Raw genomic sequence first — 12,519 nt, forward strand, 5'->3', positions numbered from 1 at the left:
ACCAAAAACTGAGTTACAGATGTTTTTTGAAGAACAAATATGATAAAGATTCATTTATAATACTGTAATTCACTTTGGAATCATTTCCAGTGACACTTTATAAATGTTTTCCTTTGCTAGTGAGGTAATAAAACTTTTTTTTTCTTTTTTAGAAATTCCATGAAGAATACCGTGATTCCAAGATGTCCTGCAAACTTGTAGTTTTATGAAGATTACTAAAACAAAACAATATGAAAAATTGTACTTGAGTAAATGGATAGATTTTACTCTGACTGCAAAAGAGCACACCTGTGCTACCTGTTGCAGTGATTAGCCATCAATGTTAACATCTTATTTTTTATTCCTGATAACAATGATGACTGAGAATCTATTTGAGTTTCCAGCTGACAGAATTGTTATTTTCCTAGTTGTAATTTCTCTTAAAAGAGTACAATTTAAATTCAAGACTGGACCACTCAGTTATTATTGCTATTAGGAAATAATAATTGTCATGTTTACTTTTATTCTTCATTATTTTCTTTCCTGCATTATTTTAGTCAAGTAATGGCTTATAAAAAAGTAAAATTCAATAATAATAAAGGCTGTGATTTTTTTCACTATGAAAAGCACAGCTGTTGGCCAAAGTGAAGAAATCTTTTTCAGTTTTTATGGAGAAACTGAAGGGGTAAGATTCTGACAAGTGAGCTGTAATAAAAATTCTACAGACTTGATTAAATGCAAAGGCAGATAACACACAAAAATGGAGACAGCTGGAATGCTATTGATTTTATTTTTCAAAGAGTTGTTAGTTCTCTGTGTTTTCACTAAGGGGTTTAGCCATAACTGTATAGAAAAATCATTATTTTGCTCTGTGAGAAATGAAGGGGGTAATACATGGTAAATTATATTCTAATATCCTCCTACAGTAGTTTAAACTGACAGAGTCATCTGAGTCTGTTTCTTCTTAATCTAGTCTTTGGCTGGTATTTCCTTTTTATATGCATCTGTATTATTTTCCACCTCATTTTTCACTTTATTTTAGATAACTGTTAATACACTACTGGCTTTGTGACCCTGTAGCAACTTAAAGGAAAAGGCCATTTTGATTCAAGGTGACCTAGCAATCCTGCAGCACAGGGCAAGGAGTCCTCTTTTAGGAATTATTGGAAGTTGATTCCTGAGAAAACAATGTATTTTTTTTTTCCATGAACGGTGCTGTTCTGAAGTCTTTAAAATTTTCCTTCTAATAGAAAACAGAATAAATTTTCATTTACAAAAAAAAAAGGCAAACTAAAATTTCTTGAAACGTTACTTCTCCCTGAGCTGCAGTGAGTATAATTCACTTGTCACCTCAGTGCTTTATAGTTTGAAATGGTCACTTACCTGATGGTTCCCACAAGCCTTAGGCTTTACAGGGTCATATCATTGACTTAAAATGAAGAATTAACTCGTGTTACATCTATAAAGAGCAAAATAACACACTCCAGAACTTGCAGTTGTAGCATTAGTTACACAGTTTTGGGTGTTCTTGCCACCCATGGGATGCCTGCTTCTACCATCTGTGTCTGGACACGTGCTTATGTCTCTTCTTCCTTTTGGCTTGTGGAAAGCTGTCAATGCAGTGTAAGGCCAACGTGTGTGTGGCTTCTGTGTGTTGATATCCTTGTCCTTTTCTTTTAAGTGTAAAAAAAAAAAAATAGCCTGTTAATTGTTGTTAAAGGCTACTTTTCTGTTCTTTTTCTATCCTATATATTTAGTTGAACTGTAGAATCATGGTGTTTGGTTTTGTTTATACAGCCAAATATAACCCCTTTTCATGATGGTCTTCTTTTGTTCTTTGAATGTGCTCTTCTAATTTGTTTTTTTCTCTTATTGTCATATATTCTTTCTTCCACCCCAAACCCTTTCTTTCTTTCTTTCTCTTCTCTCTCTGATTGAGAGGCATTGAATTACGTTTTCAGTAGTACAGGCTTCTTGCCGATATGAAGGGAACTTTTCAGAAAGAGACCTACTCTGGGTCATTTAATTTTGAATACAGTTTTCAATCGTTCAAGTTTTGGATGGTTTATATCTAATGTGTGTTTCATTTTTTTGGAAAGCTATATTTTGTATTTAGGAAATGGTATACTATTTTGCTATTTGTACTGAGTGAGTACATTGGCATAAATATAGAAATTTATATATATACATATATATAAACTATTCTTTTTTTGCCACACATTTTTGTGGTAAATTTGTGAGTTTGTCTGATGTTCTACCACAACGTGGCGTCTGATAACAGTGAGGGGGGGTGGGTTTGTTATGTCTTTATTGAGATATTTAAGTACCTTTTGAAACAAATGACCTGTTCATCTGTAGCCATTCCATCAGGCAGTTCCTTGATGTTATTAGTGGGCTAAAGGCAGCTAGCTTATTGTGTGTTCGCTGGATCTCAGCAAAATGGTAAAGAGTAAGGAAACATATTGAGGCAGTTGTATCAAATGGTGTTTCATAAGAATGAGCCATTCAGTCTTTGCTCACTATATATTTAATATTTTATTATTGTTGTTATTGTTATTATTAATTGGCTTTCTGTATTCTATGCCTTTTATTTATAAAAACACTAAAAAAATTATGTTTGTAATTTTAATAACATTTTCCCCATCTTGTAATATCCAGAGCTACTTTATAAATTCTCTGAACCAAAAGTATTTTCCTCAGTATATCTCTTTTCCCCAGGTCCCTATCAGGAGTAAATCACCAAATATAGTTCAGGTTGTGAGAAGGATCAACCACACAATCCAGTGCTTGTTTTAAAATGTAAAACTCTAACCCTAGAGAATAATGTCAGAGAAAACAAACCCAGAGGTATTAAAAGAATAAATAGAAAAATAGTAGTAGTAGAAATTTTTTAAAAATGTTTACTTCTCAATATTGTGAATTTTTTTCTGATATCATATAGGAGACTAAGGAAGTCTATTTGTTCATCAAGTTCCCATTAGAATGTTGTTAATACTGTACCATGGCTAAAGTAGTGGCAAGAAGACTGGCTTGTGTGGTGACTTCAGTCTGTTCTGTGGTTTAGCAAGGGGTTTTATTCTTATGCTGATTGGCAATGCCAAGTCACTGGGACCAATTTTCTGTTTTGTAATATCTAAGTTTAGAACAGAACATAAACCTGAACTGTAGTGGTTTGATTGGATGAAGGCAGAAACCCCAATTTTTATTCTCATAAATCTTGTGGTTATTTATACAAGGGCTGTGCTATGCTACCATATTCTTAATCAATAATGATAGTTTTGTTTTGTTTTGTTTTTTACATTGTTAAATGTTCCTTACCCCGAAAGGTCAATGTTAAGTACAACATTCTGAATATATGATTTGGTTACAAAGAGTATTTGTCTTTATTGAAGAGTTAGCTCAGTGGTTGATATGTGTGCTAATTACTGTTTCCAAATTACTGTTACAAATTAGAGCTACACATGAGGGAGACTCAGTAAGCCAGCTAAGACCTTGGAAACAACAATTTATTAAATTTATTTATGGCAGAAGGACCTAAATAAACTGTGAACCACATTGTATTTCTTTGTATTGGTACATTGAATTGTTCTTGCTTTTAGCAATTCACATAAATGCTTGGAGCTTATCTCTCTCTCTCTCTCTCTCTCTCCCTCTCTCTCTCTCTCTGTGTGTGTGTGTGTGTTTGTATGTGTATTTAATTCCTTATTACCATTCCATTATTTATCCAAACCAATGGGAAAAAATAGTTAATAGTTATACTTTGCTTCTGAGCTTTATCATTATTACCTTTGTGATTAGAGTATCATATTATTTAGTCAGTGCAAGTCTATTGTCTCCGTAGAACAGGTTTTTAAAGGGCTTTGTTTATTATAGAGGGATCATCCTTCTCTCCTTCCATCCTTTCTTCCTTTCTTTTCTTTTCTTTTTTGTAATAACATATGTGCTATATAGTCTACAGTTTCATTACAGTGTATTTCTTACCCATCAGAACCTTGGCTAATCAACCTTGGAAAAAATACTGTCAAAGGAAATGAGGAAGAAATTGTATCTGTGTCCCTCCAGAACTATTATAATTATTCTTTTTTATTTTTTCAGCCATTATAAATGGTTTGTTTTGGAAAACTGAAATCTGTTAGATGCATCAACATATGAGTTCAGAATAAAAGATTTAATAATTAAATTCTTAAATTCAGCATTGTTATAAATATTTACTAGGAGTGATCTGTGAAATTTTTATTTTTCTGTTGAAAATTTCTGTTGTGATATCTACTTCCTAGTTGAAAATTACATGAGACCTGTTACCCTTATTTTGTATCTTGAACATAGGTTTCATCCTAATGGCCATCTTATCTGTAGGCTTTTGGTTATTTGGAAGAACTCAGTAAAAGCAAGTGTGTGTAATTCAGCAGATACATTAGAAACTAACTCAGAGCTGAGATTGTAACCCAGTGGTAGCAGGTAAGAGACCCTGGATTTGATCCCCAGCATCACCAAAAAAAGAAAAAGAACTCAGAGTATATACCCTAGTAAGAGGAATAGTAGACTCTCATAACATATTCAGAAGAGGTTTTCCCTTCTGTCTGTTTGTGACATTAGAGCTAAATTGATTATAATGTTCATAACACAGTATATATCAAAGTAATATGTATCATTCATGAGTTGTCTCAGTACTCCAGTTATTTTTTTTAATCTCTTTATTTCATGCCATTCTAAACCTTGTTTATTGATAAAATTATGTTTTTACTTACTATTACAGGATATTTTTACATTAATATTTTATATCTAGATTAAATGTTTATGGAAAAGTGCCTTTTTACCTTAAGAGTGCCCCCTTTTTATAATAGTATTTTTCCTTTGCCACAACCATGTAAAAACCTGACTTTAATAGGTCCCAACTTTCACTTTTTCCATTTAGCCATTCTTTCCTCCATTTTTTGACCACCATAGAAAACAACTTCATAAATTCCTTTGGCTTAAGAATAGCAGAAAAGATGGCATTACTAGAATCGATCTTTTAGGGAGAGTAAATGAAAGATGACAGAATTATACTCTTTAGGCTTATATAAATTAACTGTAGCACCCCTGGGTCCGTCCAATCCCCAGTAACAACAACAAATATATATATATATATCTTCATTCTTCATATCAATCAACTGATAATAGTTCTTATCAGAAAACTAATGAAATTTTGTATATAGTTAAATTTCAAGAAGGAACTATTTAAACATCTTTTCCTATCTTAATTAGATGATGAAATAAAATCACTAAAACAGAGGTTGGGTAATGTCAATTTTCTTAACTAAGCAGCAAAGAAGTTTACTTCTTGCCCATTAGAACCTCAGTTATTTGCTTAAGTAAATTAATGTCAGAAGAAATTATATATTGAGTTCCTTCAGACCTAAGATGATAATTTCCTTCCTACAAGATACACTTGGAGTGTCCTGGTTTTGTTAATTTTACTTCTGTTTCAGCTCCTTACCATGGGGTGGTGCTTGAAGAAAGGGCCACAAGCAACAGGTCAGGACAGAAGTACCTCTGGAGTAGAGCTGCTTTCCCCATGCAGGTAATTTTGTGACTGTTAGTGGCACTGAAGACTGCAAACGTTTATGCAGTATTCTTAATGCCCTATTGACATAATGCACTTTAATCATTCCAAAGAAGCCAAGAATGCTACATAGTAATGATTCCTTCTTTATGAATACATCTTTAACTATTTAGAATACTCTGTCCCCTTTTATTTTGGATAGCTGACTTGGTATGTGGATATTTTCTAAATTGACTTTATAGTAGGTTTTAAGATTTTGAAATGTAACTGTAGGGAGAAATTACTACACTTTAGCACATCATTTTAACCTATATATTTGAGAGTTAATTAAAACTAAAACTAACCCCCTTCCTGTATATTTTGTGTCATGTATATAGGAACATTTTAGTGTATAGTTTTCTATAAGTATAGTTTATGTAAACCAGTGGTTCTCAAAATATAGTCCTCAGCCCACCAGCTAGCATCAGTATCAGCTGGAAGCTAGTTATCCCAGACATACTGAATCAGGAATTCTGGAATGAAGCCCAGCAGTCTGTAACAAGCTTGCCTAATGATTCTGATGCACACTGAAATTTGAGAATCAGTGGAAAAAACGATATCTAGTGAGAGCAAGAAAGTTTATTTTCCCACTAATAAAGTTATACATTATTATTATTTATGTAAATTTAGCCTAACATGATTACCTGTAATCATTTATTGGCAATGATAATTCTTAGTTGCCTATAAAATACACATTTTATGTACATATGCAATTAGTGTAGTAATTGATAATTCAGTTAACTTAGTTTGGCATTTTCCTACCACTTACCACAAAGTTTACATTAAATGACTGATTTAAATATATATAGGTGCAGTGTTCTATGTTTCTTTTTAATTGTTGACATTTAAGTAGCTAAAATAATTGATGGGTGCTAAAGTCTTCTGTTTATCCATAAAATGGGTACATTGTGGGCAGTGTAATACAAACTTTATTTTCATTGCCTCTTACTTTTACCAGCAGACCACAATTTGTCTCTGGCTAGACCAACTCTCAGAACAAAATTATCATTCCTTGTTATTATATTTGTATCTGAGATAGTAAGTAAGATGGCTGGCCAGATCAACATAGCACCTTATGTAACTTGTAATAAGTAAAACTTCTTTAAAAGTAGCTTGCTTGGTATAAGAATATTACATTAAAGATATAGCTATTCTAGAAGCTTATGCTTCAGTAAGAGTTATTTACTAAGATAAATATTAAATAAGATAACACATTGTATAATTTGGGCATTTCTCCCTTCCCAGTTGTATGAATCATGTTAAATATAAACTAACCACAAGATAAATAGATTTATTCATTTTTATTTCCTTGTGTAATTCAGTACCTCCATAATTACTCTAAACTCACTGTTTACAAATCACCAATTAATTAATTCCTGAAACAAAAATTAACTTTTCAGTATAAAACTAAATGTATATTCACTTCTAAAATTCGCCACTGCTGTCTTTCCATAACAGTAGCAGTGGAAATGAAGTGGCTTACTCTATACATGGTGCTGGCAAATACATAGGCAAACTGTTGGGAGATGCTCTAGTTACATTCCTCCTTTTTTATTCCTCACCTTATTGCATAATGTATTCCTGTACCCAAAGCATTCTGCCACAATTCTGTTCAACCCCAATTTGTGATACATCCTTTAAAAATTCTATTTAACCATATCATCCCACTTGCTCACTCACATCAGTTCACACACATACACACACACACACACACACACACACAACCCACGCATAAGTCATTGCCTGGTTTTAGGGACTGCTTGTTGCTGCTTCTTACTTTAGCTAATGAACCTCAGGACAACACACACATGCACGCACGCATACACACAGATCTCAGATATTTGAAGGTGGATTTGGAATCATATTTCTGTGTCCAATAAAGAACTGTCCTGCACTGAAATCATTGTGACCTTACTGATTATAAACCAATTCAAATGAACTTGAGCTAATTTCTTTTGATCTAATGAATGTATCTGCTCACCTCATTTCCTTACATCTAATGATAAGCTCCAAGTGGTTGCTACTTTTTGCACAACTTTTACTGAGTTTCATTCACTTCTTAGTCTCTTAATAAATGTACTACAAATATTTCAATAATTTGTTCTGAAGTGGTTTAGCTACCATTCTGCCATTAAAATTTTTAATTGTATTTGCTTGAGCACACTGATCAACCACTGAACTGCCTTCTTCCATTGTCCTGCAATGATATAAAGGTTACATTTTTGTGTATATGGCTTTCATAGTTGGGATTTCAGAGCACTGACACCAGATATTTTCAGTTTGTTCTCTGGGGGAATTTCATTTGCATCTGCGTTTTTAGCTATCTGTGATAACTTGTTAAATATTAAAAAGATATTTTGCTTCTATTGGAACATTTGTATACTCGCAACTATATTTCTGTAAACAGCTGCAGTCAAAAATAAAAAATGAAAGTTTTCATTTTGCAGTGGGTAACATTCTTTTTTTCCTCATAATTATGTGTGTGCGCGTGAATGTCAATTTTGAGAACATGAATATGTGGTTGAAATTATTAAATCATTAGGAAAGGTATATGAGATATAGAAATCTTCTTGAGTAGTTATTTTGTGCCTATCATACATTTTGCTAGGCAGAGTACAAATGACAGTATGACAGAATTTTTATGTTTGTTTTTCTTAGTTTAAATGTTTTATATTTAGTTTGTCTGGTACTGAAAATTGAACCCAAGGGTTCCTTTGTCATTGAGCTATATCCCCAGTCCTTGTATTTTTTTATTTGTAGACAGGGTGTCCCTAAATTGTTTAGGCTGGTCTTGGACTTGTGATCCTCTTGCCTCAGCCTCCTGAATAGCTGGGATTATAGGCATAAGCCACATGCCCAGCTAAATGTTTTATGTTTAATAAAGCAGTACATACACATGAAGGTACTGTTGATGAAAACCAAGTTTCCCTACTCTTCAGTCCCATACCCAGAGGTAATCCCTTTTTATTCTTTTGGTAGTTATTTCCGTATATATAAATTATTGTTTACCAGAGTGTGATACATATTGCTACTAGTTGTACTCAAGGATTTCAGCCAGGCCCAGTGGCACACCTGTAATCATAGTGGGAAGCTGAGACATGTGGAAAGATATGAAATATAGAAATTTTCTTGAATAGTTACTTTGTGCCCACCTGAAGACTCAGTGTCAAAATACAAAGGAGTAGGGATGTAGTTCAGTCATAGAACAACCCTGGGTTCAATCCCTAGTACCAAAAAATAGAAACAAGTCAATGAGCTTTGGGGGCTGGAGTTGTATGTAGCTCAGTGGTAGAGCGCTTACCTAGCATGTGTGAGGCACGGGGTTTGATCCTCAGCACCACATAAAAATAAAGGTATTGTGTCCATCTACAACTTAAAAAATAATAATAATAATTTTTTTTAAAAAAACATTTATGTTGGCTGGGGTTGTGGCTCAGTAGTAGAGTGCCCATCTAACATGCATGAGGCACTGGGTTTGATCCTCAGCACCACATAAAAATAAAATAAAATGCTGGGCGTGGTGGCATATGCCTGTAATCCCAGTGGATCCTGAGGCTGAGTCAGGAGGATTTTTTCAAGTTCAAAGCAAGTCTCAGAAAAGGCAGGTGCTGGGGCTGGAGATGTGGCTCAAGTGGTAGCGTGCTCACCTGGCATGTGTGAGGCACTGGGTTTGATCCTCAGCACCACATAAAAATAAAGATATTGTGTCCACCTAAAAAACTAAACAAATAAAAGAAAAGGCAGGCGCTAAGCAACTCAGTGAGACCCTATCTCTAAATAAAGTACAAAATAGGGCTAGGGATTGGCTCAGTAGTCGAGTGCCCCTGAGTTCATTCCCAGTACAAAAATATATATATATATATGTCCCCCTAAACCTAAAAAAATACTAAAAAAAAAAAAAAAAAAACGGGGCTGGGGATGTGGCTCAAGTGGTAGCGCGCTCGCCTGGCATGCGTGCGGCCCGGGTTCGATCCTCAGCACCACATACAAACAAAGATGTTGTGTCCACTGGAAAAAAATATAAATATTAAAATTCCCTCTAAAAAAAAAATTTATGTGTAATAGTGGGCTGAGTAAGTAGCTCTGAGGTAGAGTACTTAGCATGTGTGGGGCCCTGGGATCTATCCCTATCACTGAAAAGAATACCTACCAGATTATAAGAAAAACTTTATTTGTACTATAGAGGATACATGTATATCATGAACATAGTATGTAAAAAAGCTTAAGCTAGGTGCATACTTATAATTGCCTCAGGAGGCTGAGGCAGGATTGCAAATTCAAGGTCAGCCTGGGTAACTTAACAAGACCTTTCTAAAAATAAAATTTTGTTTAAAAGGAACTGACTGGTGAGGGCTGGGGTTGTGGCTCAACGGTAGAATACGTGACTAGCACATGCAGGAGCCCTGGATTCGATACTCAGCACCATAGATAGATTAGATAGATACATAGATAGATAGATAGATAGAGGTATTGTGTCCAACTACAATTAAAAAATATTTGAAATAAAGGAGCTGGGGATGTAGCTTAGTATATATATAGAATACCTGCCTAACCTGTGCAGGGCCCTGGGTTCAATCCCCAACACTGCAAATAAACAAAACAAGCTTAAGAGATACTGCTTTAGACATTATGCTTATATCTTTTCAAATATAGATAATTTTATTACATTCAAATGTATACATCTAATTGAGTTGCCATTTAGGAGGCCATATGTGTATTTAAAAAATGTTGCCCTTTGGGGCTGGGGATATAGCTTAGTTGGTAGAGTGCTTACCTCTAAGGCATAAAGCCCTGGGTTCAATCCCTAGCACCATACACACATACAAAAAAAAAAAAAAAAGAAAGTAAAAAGTTGCCTAAGTAAGTTTTATTTTATTTTTTTTTTTAAATAAGGTTTTTCCTTTTGTTTTTTTAAAGAGAGAAAGTATGTATTTTTTAGTTTTCAGCGGACACAACGTCTTTGTTTGTATGTGGTGCTGAGGATCGAACCCGGGCCACACGCATGCCAGGCGAGCGTGCTACCACTTGAGCCACATCCCCAGCCCCCTAAGTAAGTTTTATGTCAGTATTTATTGACTTCCAACAATATTAAAAAGGAGTAATAATGAAATTTGATAAATACAAATATAAAATTATACTTTGATCCAAAAAATAGCATATGTGGGCGGAACACTGATCCAAAGATGGGATTATAAGGGATCGTGGCTGCCAAAAATGCTTATGCAATTTCTTGTTACACAATTTAAGCGCTGTGTCCAAAATAAGAAAGGTAATTTTCCAGTTGTTTTATTGGTGCATTATAATTATACCAGACAGTGAGATTCATTATGCAGTGTTCATACATGCACATAACAATTTGATCAGTCTCATTCCCCAGTATCTTCCCTTTCTCTCTCTTCCCTCCCTTGATCCACTTGCTGTATTCTACTGACCTCCCTTCCATTATTATTATTTTAATTAATGCATTGTGATTGTGTATATATTACATGTCTAAATAAGGATTCATTGTGGTATATTTGTACATCAATATAACATAATTTGATAGATTGTGTTCCCCAGTACTTCTTCATCCTCTTCCCCCATCTCCTTCACCTAACTGTTCAGTTTTAATCCACAAGGTGCTAAGAATCCTCCTCTGTCATCTTGTAAGATTCTCAGCAGCCACAGAAGCTTACAAAAGAAGTACTGATTGGTACTCTTGTGCTGTAATTCATGACACCATCATCTCTGCTTCTGCTGATGCATTCTAGTATGTAAAAACACGAGCTCTTGAGTTTACCCAACTATATGTTGAGCCTTGTTTCCCAGTTCTTGAGTTTACCTACTTGTAGGTTGAGCCTGTGTTCCCACACCCTACTGTGTAACCTCCATTCCTCAATTTCCTTTTTTATAAAGTGGAAACAGTGGAAAGCCCTCCTCATAGGGTTGGTTCAAGAGTTAAGCAAGTTAATCCATGTTGAATTACTCTTATAAGTCTTACCTTGAATTAGTATCACTAGTCCTAATCGCTCTTTGCACTAAATACTATATAGTTTTGCTTTATACAAGCAAAGAATATCTTTTGAAAGATATTCTTTGAAGTATCTTCAGCATCAAAACTTTCTGTTTTCCCATTGGCATGTAAATTTGCTGTCTCGTCTTTTTAAAAACCAAATAAATAATTTTATTTGATCATATATCCCCTTCCAAACTATTTCCACTGCTCTTCTATTTTCTCTTGGACTCATTCCAGTCAGGCTTTCATCTCACCATTCTACTGAAATAACTTGTCAAAAGCACCAAGGAATGGCTTCTTCAATGCCAAATCCAGTGGCCTTTTAAACTTCATCTTACGCGGCTTTTCAGCAATACATGACACACTTGATCACTCCCTTCTTGATACTTTTCTGGTTTTTCAGCATACCATATGTGGCTACTCTTTTTTACTCTCATCTTGACCTCCTAACATTGAAGATCCTTTGAGATCAATCATAAGATCTCTCTGGTTCAGTATATCTCTAGCCATTAATTTCTCCCTTAACTCTGGATTTCTGATATCCCACTGCCTATGTCAGCTTGAGCCAACTGTCTTAATCTCAAATACAAGGAGTCTGAAGCAAAAAATCTGATCCCACCCCCTTCTTCATTCTAATTACTTAGGCCAAAATACCTTGGAGTTTTGGAACTTGTCCTGGATCCAATCCATTATCAAATTCTGTAACCCCAACCTTTGAAATATATCTACTGCTCAACACAACTATTGCTATAACCCTAGTCCAGAGCATTTGTTGCCCAGATTATTGCAACAACAACTCAGCAAGTCTCCTTGATTCTATCCTTGCTTTTCCATTTAATGCCTCACTTACTAATCAGAATTACCCTTTTAAACAAAAGTCAGATCTGTTACCCTCTGCTCAAAACCCTCATGGACTTCCTATCCTTATTCTTAAATTGCTTGTAAGGGTCTATGTGCTCTT

The 12,519-nt window shown here is 34.5% G+C and overlaps 1 protein-coding gene across 6 annotated transcripts in view; it reads left to right on the forward strand.

The window, feature by feature from the left end:
• The window catches only part of Nfat5 (nuclear factor of activated T cells 5), a 109,141-nt gene extending 101,139 nt beyond the window's left edge, over positions 1–8,002 (forward strand). For all 6 annotated transcript variants that reach the window (XM_046434988.2, XM_046434989.2, XM_046434990.2 and 3 more), the window contains one exon: positions 153–8,002. The gene's annotated coding sequence lies outside the window, so the exon portion shown is untranslated. The remainder of the gene's footprint in view (positions 1–152) is intronic.
• Positions 8,003–12,519: the final 4,517 nt, after the last annotated feature.

Source organism: Marmota monax, unplaced genomic scaffold (assembly GCF_021218885.2).
Source record: "Marmota monax isolate L192 unplaced genomic scaffold, Marmota_monax_Labrador192_F-V1.1 WCK01_AAM20220418_F8-fsc00024, whole genome shotgun sequence".
Classification (NCBI taxonomy): Eukaryota; Metazoa; Chordata; class Mammalia; order Rodentia; family Sciuridae; genus Marmota; species Marmota monax.